We start from the raw sequence: 8,226 nt of genomic DNA, 5'->3' as shown, positions 1-8,226 counted from the left end.
ACTACCCGACGCACGATTTGGAGTTGGGGGCGGTGGTCTTTGCCCTCAAGATTTGGCGGCATTACCTCTATGGGGTTCGATGTGCCATCTACACGGACCACAAGAGTTTGAGGTACCTCATGGATCAGCCGAATCTGAACATGAGGCAGCGTCGATGGTTGGACGTGGTGAAGGATTATGATTGTGAGATCCTTTACCACCCGGGGAAGGCCAATGTGGTGGCCGATGCGCTTAGCCGCAAGGTGGCGCCGATCAGGGACGTTTGTATGAGGATGACCGTGGTGACTCCCCTGTTGGAGCAGATTCGGGAGGCTCAATAGGAGGCTATCAAAGAGGAGCATCAGAAGAACGAGCGTGTGGTGGGTCAGGTTTCCTGCTTTGATTATGATAGCCGAGGACTATTGACATTACACTGTAGGGTGTGGATGCCGTATCACGGAGGCGTGCGCCAGATTTTGATGGAGGAGGCGCACAAGTCCCGATTCTCTATTCATCCCGGGGCGACGAAGATGTATAGGGATCTTCGTCTAGACTATTGGTGGCCCTGCATGAAGCGGGATGTGGCATGGTATGTCGAGCGATGTTTGACCTGCAGGAAGGTCAAAGCCGAACATCAGAGACCGCATGGCAAGATGCAGCCGTTGGATATTCCACTGTGGAAATGGGAAGATATCACGATGGATTTTATCACGAAGCTTCCCAGGACCGCGCGTGGAGTGGATTCGATTTGGGTCATCGTGGATAGATTGACCAAGAGTGCTCACTTTATTCCGATTTAGGAGAGCATATCGGCTGAGAAATTGGCCGACATCTACATCAGGGAGATTGTGGCATGGCATGGGGTGCCAGTATCGGTGATCTCGGACAGGGATGTGCGTTTTACTTCCAGATTTTGGAAGAGATTCCATGACGAGTTGGGCACTCGTCTGCATTTTAGCACTGCCTTTCACCCGCAAGCGGATGGGCAGAGCGAGCGGACCATCCAGACTCTGGAGGATATGCTGCGGGCGTGCGTGCTAGACTTCGGTGGTAGCTGGGATACCTATCTTCCCCTGGCCGAGTTCTCCTACAACAACAGCTATCACGCGAGTATCGACCGCCCTCCTTTCGAGATGTTGTACGGACGGAGGTGTAGGACCCCGATATGCCGGGGTGAAGTTGGCCAGAGGGTCATGGGGAGCACCGAAGTGGTGCTCAAGACGACCGAGAGGATCCAGCAGGTCCGGAGCAGGCTTCAGACTGCTCAGAGTCGGCAGAAAAGTTATGCTGACAAGCGTCGATCCGATTTGGAGTTCCAAGTTGGGGATATGGTTCTCTTCAAGGTGTCGCCCTGGAAAGGCGTCATTCGATTCAGGAAGCGGGGCAAGTTGGGCCCGCGATTCATCGGACCGTTCAGGGTCGTAGCCCGGGTGGGCAAGGTAGCGTATAGGTTGGATCTGCCAGCCGAGCTCAGCCAGATCCACAGCACTTTCCATGTTTCTCAGTTGCGAAAGTGCCTAGTGGACGATTCTGCAGTAGTACCTTTGGAAGATATTCAGGTTGATGACAGCCTGAATTACATTGAGCGCCCAGTCGCAATCCTCGACAGGAAGTCGAAGGATTTGAGGAACAAGAAGGTGGAGCTAGTGAAGGTGCAATGGCAGCACCGTAAGGGTTCGGAATGGACTTGGGAGCCGGTGGACGAGATGATGGAGCATTATCCCGAGCTGTTTCAGGATCGAGCAGTAGACTTCGAGGACGAAGTCTAAAATAAGTGGGGGAGATTTGTAGCACCCGGTTCCTGGTACGTAAATGTTATTTGAGTATTTCCTTTCTTTTAGCCTTGGACTCGGCGAGTCATAGATCCGACTCGCCGAGTGGATGCGGGACCCGGGACACGTTTAAGTTGGCGACTCGGCGAGTCCATATCCTGGACTCGGTGAGTCATAGCTGTTGGATGAAACCCTAAGTTTCAGGGGTTTGCACCCTATTTAAAGGACTTATCCGCCCAGGACAGCCCCCATTCTCTCCCCAGAAGCTCCTAACCCTCGTTCTAAGCTTGTTCCTTGAGAGTTTGAGGCTATTGTGTGTGTTCTTGAAGGTTTTGAGGAAGAAGGGGAAGTAGATCAAGAGGAAGGAAAGGAATCCAGGCATCTTTGCACTCTTTCAGCAGTTCCTTTGAGGTATAATCCGTTTTTCCCCTGTTTCTATGCTTATTACTTCATGTGAATCATTCTTGAGCCAAACCCCAAGTTTTTATGTGCAAATTATTTCGTAATAGGCTGATTGGCCCTTAGATCTAGGCAAGATTGAGCTCCAGGAGCTCAGATTTGTTAGCTTTATGGCCCCATGTTGCTTGTTCACCCTAGATCTACCCTTTTGAGGCATTTTGAGCCCTAAAATCCATATTGGTGAATATCCACACGTAAAGTTGGAAACTTTACGTGTGATTCGTGTCCTAGAAGTCCAGATCTGTGAATGGCATGGACTGGAATCGAGCAAATCCGTGTATTTAGTGGGTGCATGGCAACGACTCGGCGAGTCTGTTCGCGAGTCTCCGAGTTTGTCCCCTTTTCGTAGTATCGAGTGAGCAGTGAGTCACGGGGTGTGACTCAGTGAGTCGGAAGCTTAACTCATCTATGGAGGTACTCGGCGAGTTCAAGACAATCTCCTTAGATCAAGAACAGACTCGGCGAGTTGTTCATACAACTCGGCGAGTCGCGACATAAGTGTTCTTCGGATGAAGATGGACTCGACGAGTTGTTCATACAACTCGGCGAGTCTTAGCATAAGTGTTCATCGGATGAAGATGAACTCGACGAGTTGTTCATACAACTCGGCGAGTAGGATGAAGGACTTGAATATTGGTTAAGAAGGTGAACCCATCGAGTCGTCGCCTAACTCGACGGGTAGGATCGGGATTCAGGGCAGTCGTTTGGGTAGGGACTCGGCGATTTGGAAAGCCAACTCGGCGAGTCGGGTCAACTGAAAGTTGACTCTGACTTTGACTTAGGGCAAGGTCAGGGGTAAAATGGTCATTTTACCCAAAGGTCAGTGAGCAGTGTTTGATTGAGTATATTGTGGGAATTGCAGCCGGAGGGTTTCCGGAGCAGCAGCAGCAGTAGTAGGTGATCCATTCCCACACAGACCAGCAACTATTTCGAGGTGAGTTTCCTTTCCAGTAGGAACGGGTCTAAGGCACCAAGGCCGACCCGTGTAGACGAGATGCTAGTACTAGAGTGTGGGCCGAGACCGTATCTCTGGGTTTAGTCAAGTATGATATATGTGTTAATATGATAGAGTTGCTTATACTTGTTGTCTGCGTGATACTTGTATGTTATGGGTTAGCGGTTGAGTGTGGGCAGGGCCCGTATCTCTCCGAGGTTGGAGTGTGGGCTAGGCCCGTATCTCCCAGATAGCGAAGTGTGGGCAGGGCCCGTATCTTCACAAGTGTGGGCGAGGCCCGTATCTCCCGGCTAGCAAAGTGTGGGCAGGGCCCGTATCTTCCCGAGTATGGGCAAGGCCCGTAACTCCTAGCTGAACATTGGTTGTTATATGTTGCATGGTATGGGGTATTATGGGGGAACTCACTAAGCTTTGTGCTTACAGTTTTCAGTTTTGGTTTCAGGTACCTCCTCAGCTAGGGGAAAGGAGTCGGCGCGGTAGCAGCATGTCACACACACACACTCTCTTGTTTCCGCAGTTACGAGCTTCACTGGGATTGGTACTCTGATATTTTGATTAGTTGTATGTTTTGGTTTTCAGACATGGTTCACTTTATGTTGTGGTTGATCAAACGATGTTTTTAGTTATTAATATTTTCTAAAGTAATGTTTTTAAAACAACATTTTTGGTCGTGAAAATTGGGTCGTTACAAGTTGGTATCAGAGCCCTGATTTGAGGGATTCGGACACACCCTCGGGAGTGTCTGAACTCAAATCGAGGGATTAAAAGATTTTCTAAAGGAAAAATGTTTTCTAAAATTGAGAAAAGAGTTTTGAGAAAGAACGAAGTGTGTGATGTGCGCGACCGGCCGAGCTCAAGTAAGTATCCCCAAAGTACCCATACAAGTTTATGTTATGTTTATCAGCTTTTGTAGAACAGCATGCTAGAATAGGACTAAGGATCTAGGAGTGATGCCTTATGTTCCTGCTTAATGTGTTTCAGTTATATGAGAACTTGCATGCTAGTTATTGAGTGAACAGTAAGTAGGATAGCCTGATTAGGTTATGCCTGGTAGTATGAGCTTAGCACTTTATGCTAGCTCAGTTCCTGAAAGTAGATAGAGTTAATTGAGATTGTTACCCTTATCTGAACGCTACTTGCTTTGTGCTACATGGGACTCTGAATAATGGGAGTTAGCCATTAGGCGAATGCGTCACGTCACATGTGGTCAGGATTGAATAATCTTAGAGTGTCGGATTTGATCCTACTGCGCAGCTCTTGTTTGAGTCCAACCGTTGTAGGGACGAGTCGGGTACTCGAAGGATTATCTAAGACTCGTCACATGTGATGGTATTCGGGTAATGGCTAATTGGCATTACAAGGAGGCCTGCAGCAGCTGAGGACTGGTTAGAGTGGAATTAGAGATTTCCCTAGGGCAAGCCTAGGATGAGTATAGCAGTGATCAGCAATAGTGAAAGGGATCTGGTGGAGTCAAGGCATACCTTGAAGAAGGTACGAATAGATGTGGAAGGTAGTATGGGCTCGTACTACTGAAAGCAGAGGATCCGTACCCGAACCAAGGGAGGCCAAGATGAGACCAGGGAACTTGTGGTAGATATGATCCCTCAAGGAGTGTCAGTATCACTAATGATTGTCATTTATGTATTGCAGAATGGTGGTACTACGATCGAGGCCGATAGATGGCGATTCAGGAGAGGGGTCAGGTTCGGGATCAGGTTCCGATCCGGTGGATGAGGGACTACGCGAGTTCATCGCGTCAGAGTTCTAGCCCTCCTGGGATTCCGAACTCCAGTTCCGTTTCTGGAATCCTTTCCATGGCCTAATCCCAGGCCTCACATCGACCAACTACCTTTCCTGAAAACATGGTCTGTTCCCTGCCCCACTTGTCTATCACTTGCTCCAATCAAGCCCACTCTCGGCTAACAACACTGATAAATCTAAGCAGCTAACCAACCCTGGATACTTGCTGTTTTACCGGAGAATCTTCCAATTCTCCCCACTTAGTGTACCAACTAATAACTTCCGCTGACAAACCGGCATAACTCGATCGACCTTACTTGATAAAGTTTCCCCCTCTTTTCCTGGAACTAAATCCCTTCGGAGTGAGCAATCTCCACAGAACATACTCCCGACATTGCACATCCCAAACTCTAAGGAAGTTCGAATCCCAACTGACCACTTCCCCCATCGCAGTTGCTATTCCTAGCAACGAGATCGTATATCCTATCTTCCAATCTCCTATCCTCTTGGATGCTAACCGAATACGACCCCTAACCACTAAGGTCCTTAATCATACAATGAATCATGCAAAAAAGGCGAACATACTTACAATACCACATAATCAACCAGATAACAAGATATCAAAATGGAAACATACCCGCAGCTGCATCCGGATCTGCCCTGACCTCCTCTGCTGTAAGTTGGAAAGCGCGTCCCTGAGCCTTCAGAGGCTCCGCTCCACCATGACCTCCACCCGTAATCCTCAAAGTGGCCGGTGCTGGTGCCTGAACTGGTCTTGCAACAAGCCGTGGACAATTGACCCTCAAGTGTCCAACCTGATGACAAAGATAACAGATCCTCATATCCTGAGCCGGGACCGATTGACTGCAATCCCTCGCATAATGTCCCTCCTTCCCACACTTGCGACATGCACCACCGGACCTACAAACTCTGGCATGATCCTTCCCACACTTCTTAAAAGTGTGGCTGCTCTGACCTCTAACCCTAGAGTCAACGGTTTTGGACCGTTTCAGCGCCGACTGCGACTGCACCGGGGCCTGCCTCTGTTCTCGCAACTGCAACTCCATCTCTAACTCTCGCCGCCTGGCGGACTCCTGCAACTCTAACAAGGTATCACACCTCTGCGTGGACAAAAACTGCCTGATGTCCCTCTTGAGCATGCTCAGATATCGGGACATCTGAGCTTGCTTCGAAGCAAACTCCGGGCAAAACATCGCCCTCTCAGTGAACATCCTGGTGATCTCCATCACCGACTATGAATCCTGCTTCAGCTCCAGGAACTCCTGAGCCAACCTCTCTCTCTCTCTCTCTCAACCCGTGGAACATAACGAGTGTTGAACATCTCCCAGAACTGATCCCAAGTAACTGCATCCCGCTGCACATCTGAATAAGATCCCGTAGTCAACCTCCACCAATCCTTCGCCCCAAGCCTCAACAGGTTCAGATCGTACCTCACCCTCTGATCAGCAGGGCATGAACATGTGAAGAAACATCCCTCCACATATGAAAACCATCTCATAGCAACAATCGGATCCTGAACTCCATCAAAAGTAAGGAGCTTCGTATTATCGAAGTCCCGATATTGAAAACCTCGACCGGTTCCTCCCCCTGCCGCTGTTACAGCCGTTGTAGCTACCGCGGCAGCCGCTTCTGCAAGAGCTGCATAACGCTCATCAAAGAACTCAACCATGGCGGTCTTGATCGACCCAAACATCTCTGGCAACTCAGCCCGGAACATAGCAGCAACCTCATCATGAAGGATCTCACGAATCCTGGCATCCAGCTAATCAATACTCATCTGACCAATGACCTCGGGTGGTACTGATCCATCGTGATCACCCTCTCCTAATCCCGATCCTGAACCGGATCCTGCCCCAGGATGTCTCGTAATCTCCATACTGAAAATACGCCACCAGATATTCGACATTCCTCATAATAACCCCGAGTACTAGCTCCCAACAAAAACCTAGGGGTTGTGACTTCCTTGATATGCGTATGGGTCTTGTGCTTTCAGTAATACGGGCACATACTACCTTCCGCACCTACCCATATTTGTATCAAGTATCACCACAACACCCTAACAATAGCATATACATAACTGACACTCGATCCCCACTCCTAGAGGAGCACCACTATCCCATAACCGACCTACCGGTCTCACGCAACCCTCCCATCCATGAAACTTCCACCAACCCTGCAGCACTAGTGTATACTAGCCATACATAACGCTGGACCTTATAGACTTTCGAATATCTAACTATACCCTAAGTTCCCAGTCAGACAACAACAGAACATAAGGCTAAATCAAACATTCTCAGGCTATAAGATCTTAGTTTTGTATAACTACGATGCATACACTAAATAACTACAGTAATGATGTCAATTCCATATAAAGAGAACCCTAGGCTAGCAGGCATCATGTAATCAGACAATTTTATCATGCAATTCCTGAAGATCCCTAGCCTAGTACTAGCATGTTGTTCTATCATGTCACATAATCAATAACTTGTATGGTATTTTGGGGTCTACTTACTGGCTCTGGCTGATCGTACCCTCTGCGTACTCCTTTACTTATTTTGAAAACCTTTTGAAAACTATTTTTTTTTAAATCTTTCCTTGATTTGAGACTGGATTCACACGAATGTTCCTCCAATTCACTCAAACCAAGGCTCTGATACCAACTTGTAACACCCATACAATTTGAGCCAATTTAAAACATTTGATTTCATTCAAAAACCATTAAGTTCATACATCTTGTTTTCAAAATAGTTTAAACATCAGAGTATCCCCCAGAACCATATTACATAAATCGTAAAACATGAGGAGCGGTACGATCACGCCTTCGCCTTGCCACGATCTCCTGAAGTACATGAAACAATACACTGAACTGTAAGCCCGAAAGCTTAGTGAGTTACCCCCAAAACACCAACCACACATAAACATACTCATAACATATCACAAATAGAACAGCTATGTACATCGAGTCTACTATGTGACTGGTCCGCCTGCACTGGGCCTTTAGTCCACCTGGTCCACCCTCCGAGTCTAGCCATGTACATCGAGTCTACAGTGTGATTGGTCCGCCCGCATCGAGCCTTCAATCCACCTAGTCCACTCTCTGAGTCTACGGTATGACTGGTCCTCCCACACCGAGCCTTCACTCTCCGATCCTCGGCACATCTGGTCTGCCCTCTTGGGGGCCTTCATCCTATCTGGACCGTTGGCTGGGCCTTTGGAATATCCGGTCCGCCCTGGATATTTAGCCTACAGCACAAAGTAGGACCCGCCTCAACCCAACCCCTGTCAAACAACCATGTGCAC

This window comes from Lactuca serriola, chromosome 4, assembly GCF_051521515.1.
Source record: "Lactuca serriola cultivar US96UC23 chromosome 4, Lser_US96UC23_V15, whole genome shotgun sequence".
In the NCBI taxonomy this organism is placed as follows: Eukaryota; Viridiplantae; Streptophyta; class Magnoliopsida; order Asterales; family Asteraceae; genus Lactuca; species Lactuca serriola.
Note: the sequence above shows the minus strand (reverse complement) of the source record.